The 16,644-nt window shown below is 40.7% G+C and overlaps 1 protein-coding gene and 1 non-coding gene across 3 annotated transcripts in view; both read right to left on the bottom strand.

Annotated features, from left to right (window-relative positions):
• The window catches only part of BAZ1A (bromodomain adjacent to zinc finger domain 1A), a 131,086-nt gene that overhangs the window by 95,160 nt on the left and 19,282 nt on the right, over nucleotides 1-16,644 (bottom strand). The window lies entirely within an intron of this gene.
• On the bottom strand, nucleotides 4,341-4,402 carry LOC115897840. The gene has a single exon (XR_004057620.1). It is a non-coding gene; the product is annotated as a U7 small nuclear RNA (small nuclear RNA).

Below are 16,644 nucleotides of genomic sequence, written 5' to 3'. Positions count from 1 at the left end.
GCTACTCGGGAGGCTGAGGCTGGAGAATTGCTTGAACCTGGGAGGCAGAGGTTGTGGTGAGCCAAGATCACACCACTGCACTCCAGCCTGGGTGACAAAGTGAGACTGTGTCCAAAGAAAAAAAAACACAAAACAAAAAACTTATTACTCCCTTCTCAAATTCTTCTAGCTGGTATTTTCTAGCTAGACCACCTACTTGTAGATCCCTTTTGGGGAGCTCAAATATAATAACCTTTTTTCTTTGTTTGTTTAACCATCCTTAGGGTACAGTTATAACAACAAAATCAGTTTTTTTTTTTTTTTTGAGATGGAGTTTCGCTCTTGTTGCCCAGACTGGAATGCAATGGCACAATCTTGGTTCACTGCAACCTCTGCCTCCCGAGTTCAAGCGATTCTCCTGCCTCAGCCTCCCAAGTAGGTGGGATTATAGGCACCCGCCATCATGCCCTGCTAATTTTGTGTTTTGAGTAGAGATGGGGTTTCACCAAGATGGTCAGGCTGGTCTCAAACTCCTCAAAATCAATATTGTTAACTGACTCACTGACTGGAAGGAGATGAAGAAAATTGCAAGCATATCTTTGGAGAGAAAACTAAAATGTAAATATCAGCCCATTCTAGTTGCCAATCATAGCAAATTATTAATGCAGGGCTAAATTATTGGGCACTACAGTGCCCTTTATTCATTCTATTTGAATAGTGGTGACATAATCACTAGCCAAATAAGACTTACCTATGTTTTTTTTTTTTTGGAGACAGAGTCTCGTTCTGTTGCCCAGGCTGCAGTGCAATGGTGCAATCTCGGCTCACTGCAACCTCTGCCTCCTGGGTTCAAGCGATTCTCCCACCTCAGCCTCTCAAGTAGCTGGGATTACAGGCATGCGCCAACATGCCCAGCTAATTTTTTCTATTTTTAGAGACAAGGTTTCACCATGTTGGTCAAACTGGTCTCAAACTCCTGACCTCAACACACCTGCCTTGCAAAGTGCTGGGATTACAGGTGGTGAGCCACCACGCCCAGGCTTATTTACGTTTCCTTAATGCATTTACCTTATTCAGTCCTATATTAGTTATTCACATGTATTTCACTTATCCTTGCCTTGCAAACTCTATCCCTACTACAAATATAAACAATATAATGTCTGAGAACAATTAAGTACTAATCATTTACTCATATTTAATTATCCTGTTGCATCTAGCACCATGGTTTTCAAAGAAGATACTTAAATGGCTGAAATAAAATGATTCAAGACTCCATCCTATCAAGTTTTATTTTTTTAAAAATTGTTTTTTTAACTTTTTAATCATTTGGCATGCAAAGTTTTGTTTATAGTACCAATAAATATCTAAAATTATCCTTTTGTGTTTATGTCCCTTGCACTAGAATCTAAGTCGTAAGTCCTTGTCTTTTTTTTTTTTGAGACGGAGTCTCGCGCTGTCGCCCAGGCTGGAGTGCAGTGGCTGGATCTCGGCTCACTGCAAGCTCCGCCTCCCGGGTTCACGCCATTCTCCTGCCTCAGTCTCCCGAGTAGCTGGGACTACAGGCGCCCGCCACCTCGCCCGGCTAGTTTTTTTGTATTTTTTAGTAGAGACGGGGTTTCACCGTGTTAGCCAGGATGGCCTCGATCTTCTGACCTCGTGATCCACCCGTCTCGGCCTCCCAAAGTGCTGGGATTACAGGCTTGAGCCACTGCGCCCGGCCAAGTCCTTGTCTTATGCATAACCCTTTTCTCAATGCCTACCTACAATAGCAGCCAGCACACAGTACTTACTGAATGGATTATATAAAATTTGCCTGTGTGTACTTTAAAGTACTAACTCAGAATACTCTCTACTACCTTCAAAGAAAAAAAAAGACACAAACAATTGCATTTTTCATCCCTGGAAATTCAAGTCAAAAGACAGAACGACAACAAATAAATGAAATATCTGTTTCCCCCATGCTTGCTGTCACCTTTTGTTGCCACTAGATAGCATTCTTTTAACCTGAATCATTCTTAAGAGTGAATGACCAAAAGCTTAATCTGACCACACTTTGACAAAAATTATAAAATAGGTAAATAAAGTGAAAACTAAATCGTGGGTGTTCAATAAATGCATTTAACTATAATATCTTTTAATCCTGCTTAATTGCTATCCTTTAGTATGCTGTCATACACACTTATTCCTCCCAAACAAGCACATAACAGGGCTCTGGTTCTGATACTGCCTGTGCTTAAAAACATCATCACTCATGACCTTGGGCAAATTTTAATTAATTAACCTCTGTGTATGGGCTCTTCAAACTGTAAAATAACCAAATGAGCAACTATCACATGGCTATCCTGGGAATTAACTAATAGTACATGCATGCTCTCCCAAGGCACTAGGGCCCATTCACATTTGAGGGATACCTACTCACTGAATTTATGGGGGGAAAAAAGGATATATGTCAAAAACCTAGAATAGTTCCTGTACATGGTCAGCTCTCAAAAGTTTACTAGTATTGTCTTCATCTCCCTAAAATGACATATAGCAAGCTTTCAAGAACAGTGACTATAATGTAAGAAAACTAGGGATTGGCTAAAAAAAAAGATGAGTCATCACAGCTGGCAGATTCTTCACTTGTCTGACAAAAGGAGGCTCTAACATTTACTGAGTTCTTTAGGTGCTAGGCACTGTGGCAGACTGTTGCAATTACTGAACTGAATCACACCTTTCTGATCCCTTCCCACATTAACTCTGGATTTACTCATGTGACTTCCTTTGGCCAATGTAACAAACATACAGCATGCTGAGGCTTGTACTTTCTTGCACTTTGGGGCTTGCTCTCTCTTACTGCTGGGATCTTTCTACCATCTTGTGAACAAGTTAGGTCTAGTCTCCTGTAGAATAATAGGTCACATGGAAATGGACTTTAGGCACCTCAGTCTGAGGCCCCAGACATGTAAGGCTATCCTAGATTCTAGGACCTAGACAATCTAGTCCTATCTAGGTCAGCCCAGACTCTAAGAACATTCCAGCCAACTACAGAATTTTAAGAGTAATGTTTACTGATTTAGGCCACTAACTTTTAGGGGTGGTTTGTTATACAGCAAAGGTAACTGCTACAACCACCATATAAATATAGCTATTTTTCTCCAGTTTTAAACAGATCAGGAAAGAGGATTCCTAAAACTAGCAAGTCAGTTTGGCCCCAAAGACTCTTTCTGCTATATCAAGCCATCTTTGCATGCCACACTCTGAGGTTTTAGGCTCTGGTGGTTTTATTCTACAACCCTTATTTAACCCTTTCCTTTGTACCAGGAGACCGTATACTATGGTCCATGGCCAAATCCAACTCATCACCTTTGCAAGCTAAGAATGGTTTAAACACTTATTATCTGAAAAAGAAATCAAGAGAACAATAGCTATAAAAATATAAAATACTTAGGAATAAATTTAACCAAAGAGGTGAAAGACTTGTATACTGAAAACTATTAAAACATTGATGAAAGAAATTGAAGACACAAATAAATAACTCGAAGAGTTAATATTGTTAAAATGTCCATCCTACCCAAAACAACTTACAGATTCAATGCAATCCCAACACTGGCTGGGCGCAGTGGCTCAAGCCTGTAATCCCAGCACTTTGAGAGGCTGAGACAGGAGGATCACGTGAGCCCAGAGGTTTGAGACCAGCCTGGGCAACATAGGGAGACTGTTTCTACAAAAAAAAATTTTTTTAATTAAGGCAGGTGTGGTGGCATGTGCCTACAGTCCCAGCTACTCGGGAGGATAACCTGAGCCCAGAAGTTCAAGGTTACAGAGAGCTACTACACTCTAGCCTGGGCAACAGAGCGTGACCCTATCTCCAAAAAAAAAAAAAAAAAAATCCAACATTATTTTTCATAAAAATAGAAACATAATCCTAAAATTCCTATGGTTAAAACATTTTAAATGGTTCAAAATAAAAATCAGAAGACTATTTTGTGATGTGTAAAATAATATGTAACAAATTTTAGTGTTCCTTAATAAAATATTTTTGGAATACAGCCATACTCATTCATTTATCTATAATTTATGACTACTTTTGCATTATAATAGCAGAGTTGGGTAGCTGTGACAAAGACCATATGGACCACAAAGGCTATGATTTTTACTATTTGAACCTTTGTGTTTTTAAAATGTGCCAACTCCTGCTCGGAATTATTCACAGCATATGTTTTTAATTTTAAAAGATTTTGCTCAGCCTTTAGTGATGAGTAGTTTTGTATTTTTTCATACTTTTACTACTCTCTTCATTTTATTTAAAATTATTTTACATATTATTTATCTTAATTATCCTTTAACTTTTTTTTTTTTTTTTTTTTTTTGGAGGGGAAGGGGGCTTTCCAGCAAAAACTGGAAAGCCTGCTAGACAAATTCTAAAAGAGCTGTAACACTTCCCTCCTTTAACTTTTATCTTTGGATGACCTCTGAATTTGTCTAAGAAAGACAACCCCAATTTTAAAACTAATTCAGATGCACAGGTCAAATGAATTCCACTTGCATGCAATAAATACTACAAGCCTCCCAGGCAGCATGGAAAACAAATGCTAGTTTTACCTTATCCTCAAAATTATTTCAAGTTTATCTATGAGAAAAGTTTTTCATTAAAAACTGTGATCTTGGCTGGGTACGGTGGCTTACGCCTGTAATCCCAGCATTTTGGGAGGCCGAGGTGGACGGATCACGATGTCAAGAGATCGAGACCATCCTGGCTAACATGGTGAAACCCCGTCTCTACTAAAAATAAAAAAATTAGCTGGGCGTGGTGGCACGTGCCTGTAGTCCCAGCTACTTGGGAGGCTGAGGCAGGAGAATTCCTTGAACCCAGGAGACGGGGGTTGCAGTGAGCCGAGATTGTGCCACTGTACCCCAGCCTGGCGACAGAGCAAGACTCTGTCTCAAAAAAACAGAAAACTGTGATCTTATATGGGCCAAATGGAATGGATTATGATGGAGGCAGAAAAAGATGTGGAAGATATTATTTTATCCAGAAGAGCCTCTAATTCCTCAGATCTGCAACTGTAATAACCATGTAGATATGAAATCCCCAATGAAGATTTAAGGTCAGAATTAGCTATTCAGTCTCACTTCTTTGGTGTGATGAGCCTATTATAATATTTGCCTGCCACTGATAACTAAGAACTTCAGAATCACTACTATTCTGCCTCACCACCCTGCTGCTAATCAATTCAGAAAGACAGAAAATGAAGCCAACACTGAATATCCTTTCACATTAGAAAGGAGGTGAACCTCAATTTACTTGCCACTCCCCATTTTTATCATCTTTCTTATGATAAGATCCCCACAGTAATGACTGTAAGTCCTGGTGGAGACCCAGCTGACTGCATGTGGCATCAGTGTAAAGAATAAAGAAATTGCCATAAAAACTAACCACTCACCCCAGCATTCACCAAAGACTTTCTTATGAGGCATTACACAGATGCTCCTAATAGCCACTACAATTTGGAAGCCCTTAGAACACTGAAGAAATTTGTATGGTAAGTCTAAACTTCATTGAAATTTTTTTTTTTTTTTTTTTTTTGAGACGGAGTTTCGCTCTGTCACCCAGGCTGGAGTGCAGTGGCGCGATCTCGGCTCACTGCAAGTTCCGCCTTCAGGGTTCACGCCATTCTCCTGCCTCAGCCTCCTGAGTAGCTGGGACTACAGGCGCCCGCCACCTCGCCCGGCTAATTTTTTCTATTTTTAGTAGAGATGGGGTTTCACCATGGTCTTGATCTCCCGACCTTGTGATCTGCCCGCCTCAGCCTCCCAAAGTGCTGGGATTACAGGTGTGAGCCACCGTGCCTGGCTTCATTGAAATATTTTGTGAAGCATAAAGCAGTTGAGTCCATGCAAAAACACAACATAGCTTTATATGCTATTTGAATTAAATGTTTAGAAAAAGATTCATTTTCTATTTTCATGTTTTTGTGACTACGTATGAATTTTTAGCGTATTAAAAAAAGGTTTCCCAGAAATGACTTCCCAATTTATACTATTATACATAAGGGTTCTAAATGTTAACTGTAATTTGCAATGACAATCCAGGAGCCAACAGTTATCTCTACCTATGTAACAAATCTGCACATCCTTCACATGTACCTCGGAACTTAAAAAAATAAATATATTTAAAAATAAAATAATTTTTAAAAAAGAACAGTTATCCCAAATAACCCTTTTTTAAGAAATTAAAAATTGTTATCATTGGCTGGGCATGGTGGTTCACACCTGTAATCCCAGCACTTTGGGAGGCCGAGGTGGGTGGATCACCTAAGGTCAGGAGTTTAAGACCAGCCTGGCCAACATGGTGAAATCCCGTCTCTGCTAAAAATACAAAAATTGGCTGGATGCAGTGGCGCATGCCTGTAATCCCAGGTATTCAGGAGGCTGAGGCATGAGAATGCCTTGAACCCAGGAGTTAGAGGTTTGCAATGAGCCGAGATCTAGACTGGGCGACAGCGAGACTCAGTCTCAAAAAAAAAAAAACCAAAACATTATATCAACATATTAGGGTCATCAGAGTTTACTGAAAACAATGCTGAGATGTTGCTTAGGACTTTTTTGTACTGGAACTAGCAATTTTGATCTTACAAATTCAGTAGTATATACATAAGGAGCAGGATTGAGAAAAAAAAAAAAAGGCAGTGTAAGCTGACCAAATGAAAGCTTTCTTTCTGAAAAAGAACTACAATAAATTTAATGTGTTGCTAAAAATCTATACTATCTTTGAGCCTAAATAAGAAGTCTCCCTCCTGTAATCCTTTCTGCTAACCTGTATTTTTTTCTTCATATTTCTACTCAACCCTTTCTCAAAAACTTCTACTTGATTAATCCCACATGTACCCAATCACTGGCATCCAACCATGCATATTTAAATCAAAATAACTGTATTTGTTTCTCGCTTGAATCTTTTATGTTCATCTTACTGCATCAATATATTTAGCAGCTCTCTTTTGTCCTGAACATTAATGCATTTTATGATTCACTGACAGCATTTAGGCTAGCAATACAAAAGAACCCAAAGATAAAGTCAATTTTCTCATTTTCCATTCTAATATACCCTGAGTACTTAACACTCTGTATCACAGGTTTTTGTGCAAATTTTCTCTCTCTTTTTTGAGATAGCGTCTGGCTCTGTCACCCAGGCTGGAGTGCAGTGGCACAATCTTGGCTCACTGCAACCTCTGCTTCCTGGGCTCTAGCAATCTTCCTACCTCAGTCTCCCAAGTACCTGGAACTACAAGAACGCACTACCAAGCCCAGCTAATTTTTGTATTGATTTTATAGAGACGGGGTTTTGCCATGTTGCTCAGACTGGTCTTGAACTCCTGAGCTCAAGCCATCCACCCACCTTGGCCTCCCAAAGTGCTAGGATTACAGGCGTGAGCCATTGCACCCAGCTAATTTTCTTTTACTTCATCTAAATTGCTTAAAGCAATCTACCAATGCAACACAGAAAGTCCACAGGGAACATACTTTAATGGTTGAATAGTTAAGAGCTCTAATTACCACTACCAATAGTTAAGAGTTTATTACCACCTGATGCCTAAACTGATATCAGCTTATAATATTAAAAATAATTAAGGCCAGGTGTGGTGGCTCATGCCTGTAATCCCAGCACTTTGGGAGGTCAAGGCAGGAGGACCACCTGAGGTCAGGAGTTCGAGACCAGCCTGACCAACATGGTGAACCCTCATCTGTACTAATACAAAAATTAGTCGGGCATGGTGGCGGGCACCCGTAATCCCAGCTACTCAGGAGGCTGAGGCAGGAGAATCACTTGCACCCAGGAGGCGGAGTTGCAGCCAGCCGAAATCGTGCTACTCCAGCCTGGGTGACACAGCGGGACTCTGTCTCAAAAAAAATAATTATATAATTTTCATTTTACAAAGCAGTTCTAAAAATAATACTGAATCATAGTCCTGTGCTCACTTCGGCAGCACATATACTGAACAATAGTCTCTTACGTTTCTTGACTTGATAACATTTTATAAATTTTAAATCCAAATACTACAGGGATATTTGGGGAAACCTAGCTATAAAGGAAACTCTGATGCAAATCCAATTCGGCCATTTTACTGATTTAACCTCTATCAGGGAAAAGGTCTGTTAGTCAAAGCTGAAAGAAAAGGCAGCTTTATTATCTTCAAAGAGAGAACTCACACCAGGCTAGCAAAAGAAACTCTATCCGTCCTCAGAAAAAGGCAATATTACAAGTAAGCTTTTTAGGAACAGTTTAACCAGTTCATGTAAAACCAATCAGAAACAGCACACGTGGCTAGGTGTGGGGGCTCACACTTAGAATCCCAGCACTTTAGGAGGCTGAGGCAGATCGCACAAGGCCAGTTGAAGACCAGCCTGAGAAACACAGGGAGACTCTCTATAAAAAATTTTAAAAATTAGCCAGGTGTGGTGGCACATGCCTATAGTCCCAGCTACTTGGGACGCTGAAGCAGAAGGATTGCTTGAGCCTAGAAGTTCAAAGCTGCAGCGAGCTACGATCACTACATTCCAGACTAGGTGACAGAGTGAGACTCTCTCTCAAAAGCAGGGAAAAAGAAAAGAAAAAGGAACACATCTGTATGTTCTGATATGAGAAGACATCCAAACCATTACTAAGTGAAAAAGCTGCTTGCTACTTTTTTATGTTAGTATAGTACAGAAAAAATGGTCGAGAAATATGCACTAAATTTCTGATAGTGGTTATCTCTGAAGGGAATATTTGGAAAACGAACTCCAGGCTTTCATCTTTTGCATTTTTCTCTGATATATGAATCTTTTACTTTAACAGAAAAAAACAGATTTTAAAAAATTTATAAACTTTACTTCTGATAAGTGGAGCAAATCACATTTGAAAGTTCTGGGTCACTCATTATGATTATAAGGACTGAAATGAAAGCATCTAGCCCACTGCCTAGCATACAGGAAAAGTTCAATAAATGTTAGTGTACTTCCAGTTCTGCAATGTCTTCTAATGTAACCAAGTTTTATACTGACCCGCCAGTATAGTTTTGTAACTGCTGCTTATTCCAGCTTCTTCTTTGCTATTAGGTCCCACTTCTTGCTGCTGTCAGGATACCCACCTTTAGAAGTACCTTCTACCACATATTGCTTCAAATCTGCCACAAAGTCTTTCAGCTCCCAGAACATCTTAACTGTGTCTCCTTTATAACAACTTATTCTCTTTCAGTTATTCATCAACTTTTATTAGCTCCTTCAAACTTTGAGTGTCTACACAGAAAAAGACTTGTATTCATTTTTGTATCCCCCATCAGAGCCCTACTGTGGCAATCACTCAAATATCTGTATGCACAAATAGACAAAAGCTATCCCTGTGACTAAAAAAAAAGTTCAGGCTGGGCATAGTGGCTCACGCCTATAATCTCAGCACTCTGGGAGGTCGAGGCAGGCAGATTGCTCTAGCGCAGGAGTTTGAGACCAGCCTGGGCAACATGGTGATACCCCACCTCTATAAAAGATACAAAAATTATCCAGGTGTGGTGGAATGGGCCTGTAGTTTCACCTACTTGGGAGGCTGAGGTGGGAGAATTGCCTGAGCCCGGGAAATGGAAATTGCAGTGACCTGAGATCCCACTACTGCACTCCAGCCTAGGCAACAGGGCAAGACTCTGTCTCAAAAACAAACAAAAAGTTCAAAAGGATCCCAAAATAACTTGGGAGTGTTTAACACCAATGTTTCAATTTTGGCTCTTGAATAGCTTTTATAGTCTAGTCAGAGGTAAAGCACATGGATGAACCCTGTGGCAGTTACTTTCCTACCCAGTTTTAGATTTTCAGCTTACTTTTATGTCTGAAGTTGTATTCCAAAGAATTGGAACTATTAAGTAGTCTGTACACTAGCTAAATAGAAGATTATGTACTACAATATTACAGAGGTTCCTTAAGGGTAGTGCTGACTCTCCAAGTAGGCAAAATTTTAGAATCTCTGCCACTTCTCTGTATCAAGTATCTTTTCTCTTGCATATACTCAACTTTCTCCCAAATGGAATTAGTATGTATTCCATAGCCATTCTGTGGTTGCAAAATGTAGACTTTCACAGACCCTGAAGATATCTATGTTTTGACAGATAATGTAGATTCCTTCCAGACCCAAAGAACAGTAGGTAGAACTGGTGAAGTAGAAGAGGTTAAAGGTGGAAATTATGCAGAAAAACAGCTACCTATCCAGAAATTAACTGTTTTCAGTATCTACTTCAAAGACTACATCAACATGCCAATTCTTATTTAAAAAGAGATGCTTGTAAAAAGGTCTGAAAATGGCTAGGTACAATGGCTCATGCCTATAAATCCCAGCACCTTGAGAGGCTGAGGCTGGTAGAACACTTGAGGCCAGGAGTTCAAGACCAGCCTGGCCAACATGGCAAAACCCCATCTCTACTAAAAATACAAAAATTAGCCAGGCATGGTGGCAGGCACCTGTAGTCCCAGCTACTCGGGAAGCTGAGGCACAATAATCGCTTAAACCCGGGAGGTGGAGGTTGTGGTTGCGGTGAGGTGTGATTATACCACCGCACTCTACCCTGGGCAACAGAGTGGGACCCTATCTCAAAAAAAAAAAAAAAAAAAAAAGTCTGATACTGGGTTACCCAAAGCCCACTTTAATTTTAAAAATTACCAAATTTATGATTATATTTTGACTCAATTTTTCAGATTCTCTCAAACTCTAATTCTATCTTTGGACTGAATGATGACTACATAATGAGTCCAAAATGTTTCTTGGTTGTATGATTTCCACATCTTTTTTCCTGATTTAATTCTCTAGTTCCAGGGGAGGGGACAGAAGATGGGTGAATCACCCAAGTATTTGAGTTTCAGCTCACCATCCTTCCAACGTTTCATTAAACAATGATTGTGTTTGCTCAAAAAAAAAAAAAAAAAAAAAAAAAAAAAGAGTGAGAACCAGGCACAGTGGCCCGTGCCTGTAGTCCAAGCTACTCAGGAGGCTAAGGTGGGAGGGAGGATCCCTTGAGCCCAAGAGGCCATCTGGGCAACATAGTGAAGTAAAAATAAATAAATAAATTTTAAAAATAAAAATAAAGAAATAATACTTAGATGCCCTAAAATCTGTTTGCATGGCATTCTTAGAAGACCACATAGGCTGGGTGCAGTGGCTCACGCCTATAATCCCAGCACTTTGGGAGGCTGGGGCGGGCAGATCACAAGGTCAGGAGATCGAGACCATCCTGGCTAACATGGTGAAACCCTGTCTCTACTAAAAATACAAAAAATTAGTCGGGCGTGGTGGCGGGTGCCTGTAGTCCCAGCTATTCGGGAGGCTGAGGCAAGAGAATGGCATGAACCCGGGAGGTGGAGATTACAGTGAGCCAAGATTGTGCCACTGTACTCCAGCCTGGGCGACAGAGCAAAACCCCATCTCAAAGACAAAAGACAAAGAGAGATAGTTAAAAGTAAATGAAACAATAAGAAAAGAATACTGAAGCAAGCAGATCTGAGTACCTATACCAACTAATTCAACAAAAGAATGGTCTCTATCTCATTTCTCTGTAATTCTGCATGCCTTTTACTGGAAATCTAGGAGATAAGTGATGTTAAATAACTTGCCAAAAAGTTATACAGGTAGTAAGTATGTGGTGAAGGCACAATTCAAACCAAAGGAAATCTAGTCATTTTAGGCAAGTTTATATCTTAAAGTTATTTTAACTGAAATTTAAGTGAAAAAGGTAGAGAGAGATAAGGATATATGATGAGGAACTCAGGATCTAAAGTTAAAATTGTGGCTGGGTGTGGTGGCTCACAACTGTAATCCCAGAACTTTGGGAGGCCAAGGCGGGTGGATCACTTGAGGTCAGGAGTTTGAGACCAGCCTGGCCAACATGGCAAATCCCTGTCTCTCTAAAAAATACAAAAATTAGCTGGTCATGGTGGTAGGCACCTATAATCCCAGCTACTCAAGAGGCTGAGGCATGAAATTCACTTGAACCCGGGAGGCAGAGGTTGCAGTGAGCCGAGGTCGCGCCACTGCACTGCAGCCTAGGTGACAGAGCGAGACTGTCTCAAAATTAAAATAAAATAAAATAAATAAAAAATAAAATAAGATAAAATGTTAAAATTACAAGTCATCTTTGAAGTTTAATTATAAAATTTAATTTTCAATAGAAAATTAAAGAGTCAAAAGAAAAAAAAAATTAACTACCATATAAGCCTCAAGTCAACAAGAGTATTATTCCCCCAATAAAATGCTACCATATTCTACAGCAATTCAAAATGTGTACAATACACACATACATATATATACATTTTCATTTTAATCTCGCAATAACTCAAAGGATATCATTTGTCCAACAAAGTCTAACTCCAAAGTCTGCCCTTCACTATCACTATCTGCCTCCCATAAAACTTTTCTCAAACTATAAACAAAAAACAGAGATAAAGGTATCCTATTAAAACCAAGTGTGGCTAGGCACAGTGGCTCACACCTGTAATCCCAGCACTTTGGGAGGCTGAGGTTGGCGGATCACCTTAGGTCAGGAGTTCGAGACTAGCCCTGCCAAGATGGCAAAACCCCATCTCTACTAATAATACAAAATTAGCCGGGCTTGGTGGTGTGGGCCTGTAATCGCAGCTACTCAGGAGGCTGCGGCACAAGTATCGCTCAAACCCAGTAGGCGGAGGTTGCAGTGAGCTGAGATCGCACCACTGCACTCCAGCCTGGGCGACAGGGTGAAACTATGTCTCAAATAATAGTAATAATAATACCAAGCTTTAAGTTTAGCCTAATGCTGCTTCCCTATATATTTTAAGTTCAGCCTAAAGGTTTCTCTGTATATGGTTAACTATAATCTAACTGGGTGTTTAAACAGACTATAACCTATAACCAACTCCTGTAACAAGTAGCTAAGTCACAGCAGCCATACTTCAACCACTCACAGGGAGCAAACTGTTCAAACCATGTTCAAATAAGGCAAACAACAAGCTGCAACCAATCTGGCTATTTCTGTACCTCACTTCCATTTTCTGTATGTCTTTTTCCTTTTTCTGTTCATAAATCCTCTTCAACCATACAGCAGCACCAGAGTCACTCTGAACCTATTTCTGGTTCAGGGGGCTGCCTGATTTGCAAATCGTTTTTTGGTCAATTAAGCTCTGTTAAATTTAATTTGTCTTAAGTTTTTAACACGTGGAGAATGCATGGATGTTTATTGTATTTTTATTCTTTATTTCTTAATTATTTGTTACATATATTTAAAAGGTCTGGCCGGGCGCGGTGGCTCAAGCCTGTAATCCCAGCACTTTGGGAGGCCGAGGCGGGCGGATCACGAGGTCAGGAGATCGAGACCATCCTGGCTAACACTGTGAAACCCCGTCTCTACTAAAAAATGCAAAAAACTAGCCGGGCGAGGTGGCGGGCGCCTGTAGTCCCAGCTACTCGGGAGGCTGAGGCAGGAGAATGGCATGAACCCGGGAGGCAGAGCTTGCAGTGAGCTGAGATCCGGCCACTGAACTCCAGCCCCAGCGACAGTGAGACTCTGTCTCAAAAAAAAAAAAAAAAAAAAAAAAAAGGTCTTAGGCCAGGAATGCTGGCTCACACCTGTGTAATCCCAACATTTTGGAAAACCAAGGCTAGCAGACTGCTTGAGCCCAGGAGTTCAAGACCAGCCTGGACAACACGGCAAAACCCTATCTCTACAAAATACAGAAAAATAAAAAGGTAGCTGGGCGTGGTGGCACACATCTGTGGTCCCAGCTACTCAGGAGGCTAAGGTGGGGGGATCACCCAAGCCCAGGAGATCAACCATGATCACGCCACTGCACTCCAGCCTGAGTGACAGGAGTGAGAAACTATCTCAATAAATAAATAAATAAATAGATAAATAAATAAATAAATAAAGGGTTTTTTTTTACCCTTATTGCACACTTAAGAAAAAAAACAAAAAATGAAACAGAAACATACTCGTAGCAGTATAACAAAGAGCTTAATATGCCTAGTATTTAATATAAATCTCCCACAAATATACTGATAACAAGCCAAAAGAAAAATGAGCAAAGGACTGGAACAAGCAAGCTAAACACTGAGATATCATCCAATGTAGCAAAGGTTAAAAGACTTATTCAGTGTTAGGTAAGTGTGGGGAAGCTAGGCCTAGCCTCAATGCCACACTGAATTTCGATGCTCTTGAGTTACCTTATTCATAACTTTAATATTTAGCAAGTCTGCATGTTTGTCTCTCTCCTAACTGAACTCAAGAGCATCTTTTTTTTTTTAAATGTATTTATTTTTATTTTTTTAGAGACTTACTGTCACCCAGGCTGCAGCACAGTGGCACAATCATAACTCACTGCAGCCTAGAATTCCTGGGCTCAAGTGATCCTCCTGCTTCAGCCTCCTGCGTAGCTAGGACTACAGGCACATGCCACCATGCCTGGCTTTTTCTTTTTCTTTTTTTTTTTTAATTTTTGTAGAGACAGGGTCTCACTATGTTGCATAGGCTTCTTAGAGCATCTTAATTCTTTCCAAAACCCCAATATACCTACCCCACTATCTAGCCTGTAAGAGGCAATTATGAGGCCAGGCGCGGTAATCCTGTAATCCCAGCACTGGGATGGGTGGATCACCTGAGGTCAGGAGTTCAAGACCAGCCTGGTCAACATAGTGAAACCCCGTCTCTACTAAAAAATGCAAAATTAGCTGGGTGTGGTGGCGGGCACCTGTAATCCCAGCTACTCGGGAGGCTGAGGCAGGAGAATCGCTTGAATTTGGGAGGCAGAGGTTGCAGTGAGCCGAATCTGCACCATTGCACTCTAGCCTGGGCAATGAGAACAAAACTTCGTCACAAAAAGAAAAAAAAAAAAGTCACTTATGAGTAACATAAACATGTCCATGAAACACAAAATCAGAGTAATTAGAAAATAACGGGGCCTGATTTGAGTGCAAAGATGGCTAAACTGATACATTACTTCCTGAGGCTTCCGCATCTTTTTTTTTTTTGAGACAGAGTCTCAGCTCTGTTGCCCAGGCTGGAGTGCAGTGGCGCGACCTCAGCTCACGGCAAGCTCCACCTCCCGGGTTCACACCATTCTCCTGCCTCAACCTCCTGAGTAGCTGGGGCTACAGGTGCCCGCCACTACGCCTGGCTAATTTTTTGTATTTTTAGTAGAGATGGGGTTTCACCATGTTAGCCAGGATGGTCTCCATCTCCTAACCTCATGATCTGCCCACTTCGGCCTCCCAAAGTGCTGGGATTACAGGTGTGAGCCACCGCGCGCCTGGCCTTTTCTTCATTTTAGAGACAGGGTCTCGCTCTGTCACTCAAGCTGGAGTGTAGTTGGCATGATCATGTAGTTGGCTCACTGTAACCTTGCATTCCTGGGCTCAACTGATCCTCCTGACTCAGTCTCTCAAGTAGTTGAGACTATAGGCATGAGCTAAGTTTCTCCATTTTACCATCCACTAAAGGCAAAAAATTAAGATCATCCATGATTTCATCATCCATAATGTCTCCTTTCCCCACACTTTCCCCTGCCCAACCCAGCATCCATCCCATCCATTAATAAACTGTGTTAGTTCTCCATCCAAAATATCCTGAATCCATCCAATTTTCTCCATTTGTACTGCTGCCATCTGATTCAAAGTTCTTATCTGCACTAGAAAGCCTGTTGTAGTAGCCTCCAAACTGGTTCCTGAATTTCCATGCTTGACCTCCTTTCAATCATTTCACCAAACAGCAGTCAGAGCAATATTTTAAATTATTTGCACTTCAGGCCTTTCCCTCTGTCTAGAGAGTTCTTGACATGTTTGGTTCCTTCTCCTTCATTCTGTTCTCAGAGTTAATGTCACTTCCTCCACAGCAACATTCTCTGACCACCCTAGCTCAAGTGCCAACCACTTCCTCCTCTCACTCTCTACCATACCACTGCCTTCAAAGCACTTCTATTTGAAATTTGTTTTGCATTATTTATACTTCAACAAATACCTGCTCTGCTCACATACTATATGCCATTTTAAGTGCTAGCAATACAGTGAACAAAAATTCCTGAGCTCATGGAGCTTACATTCTGCTGGAGGAAACCACCAACAAAAAAAATAAAGAAAATATAGTGCCAAGGTGAACAAAAAACAAAGCAAGCAAGATAAATATAAAATGTTGGTGCGAGGACTGAACTGTATTCTTAAAAATGGTTAAGATGACTAATTTTATGTTAAGTGTATTTTTCCACAACTAAAAAAAAAAAATTTTTTTTTTTGAGACAGACTCTCGCTTTGTTGCCCAGACTGCAGTGCAGTGGTGTGATCTCGGTTCACTGCAACCTGCACCTCCTGGGTTCAAGCAATTCTGCCTCAGCCTCCCGAGTAGCTGGAATTATAGGCGCATGCCTATAGTTGACTATTGACTACTCCCTTGTCAGTAGTGCTCACGGCAAGTTACAGAGAAGACAAAACACCCAGCTAATTTTTATATTTTTTGTAGAGATGGGGTTTTGCCATGTTGGCCAGGCTGGTCTCGAACTCCTGACCTCGGGTGATCCACCTGCCTCAGCCTCCCCAAGTGCTGGGATAACAGGCTTGAGCCACCACACCTGGTCCACAATTTTAAAAATTTTTAATAAAAATGTTTTAAAAGTTGGAGCAAGGGTGGGGAGGCAAAAAATAAATAAATT

Source organism: Rhinopithecus roxellana, chromosome 5 (assembly GCF_007565055.1).
Source record: "Rhinopithecus roxellana isolate Shanxi Qingling chromosome 5, ASM756505v1, whole genome shotgun sequence".
NCBI classification, from domain to species: Eukaryota; Metazoa; Chordata; class Mammalia; order Primates; family Cercopithecidae; genus Rhinopithecus; species Rhinopithecus roxellana.
This window is presented reverse-complemented; position numbering and strand designations above follow the sequence as displayed.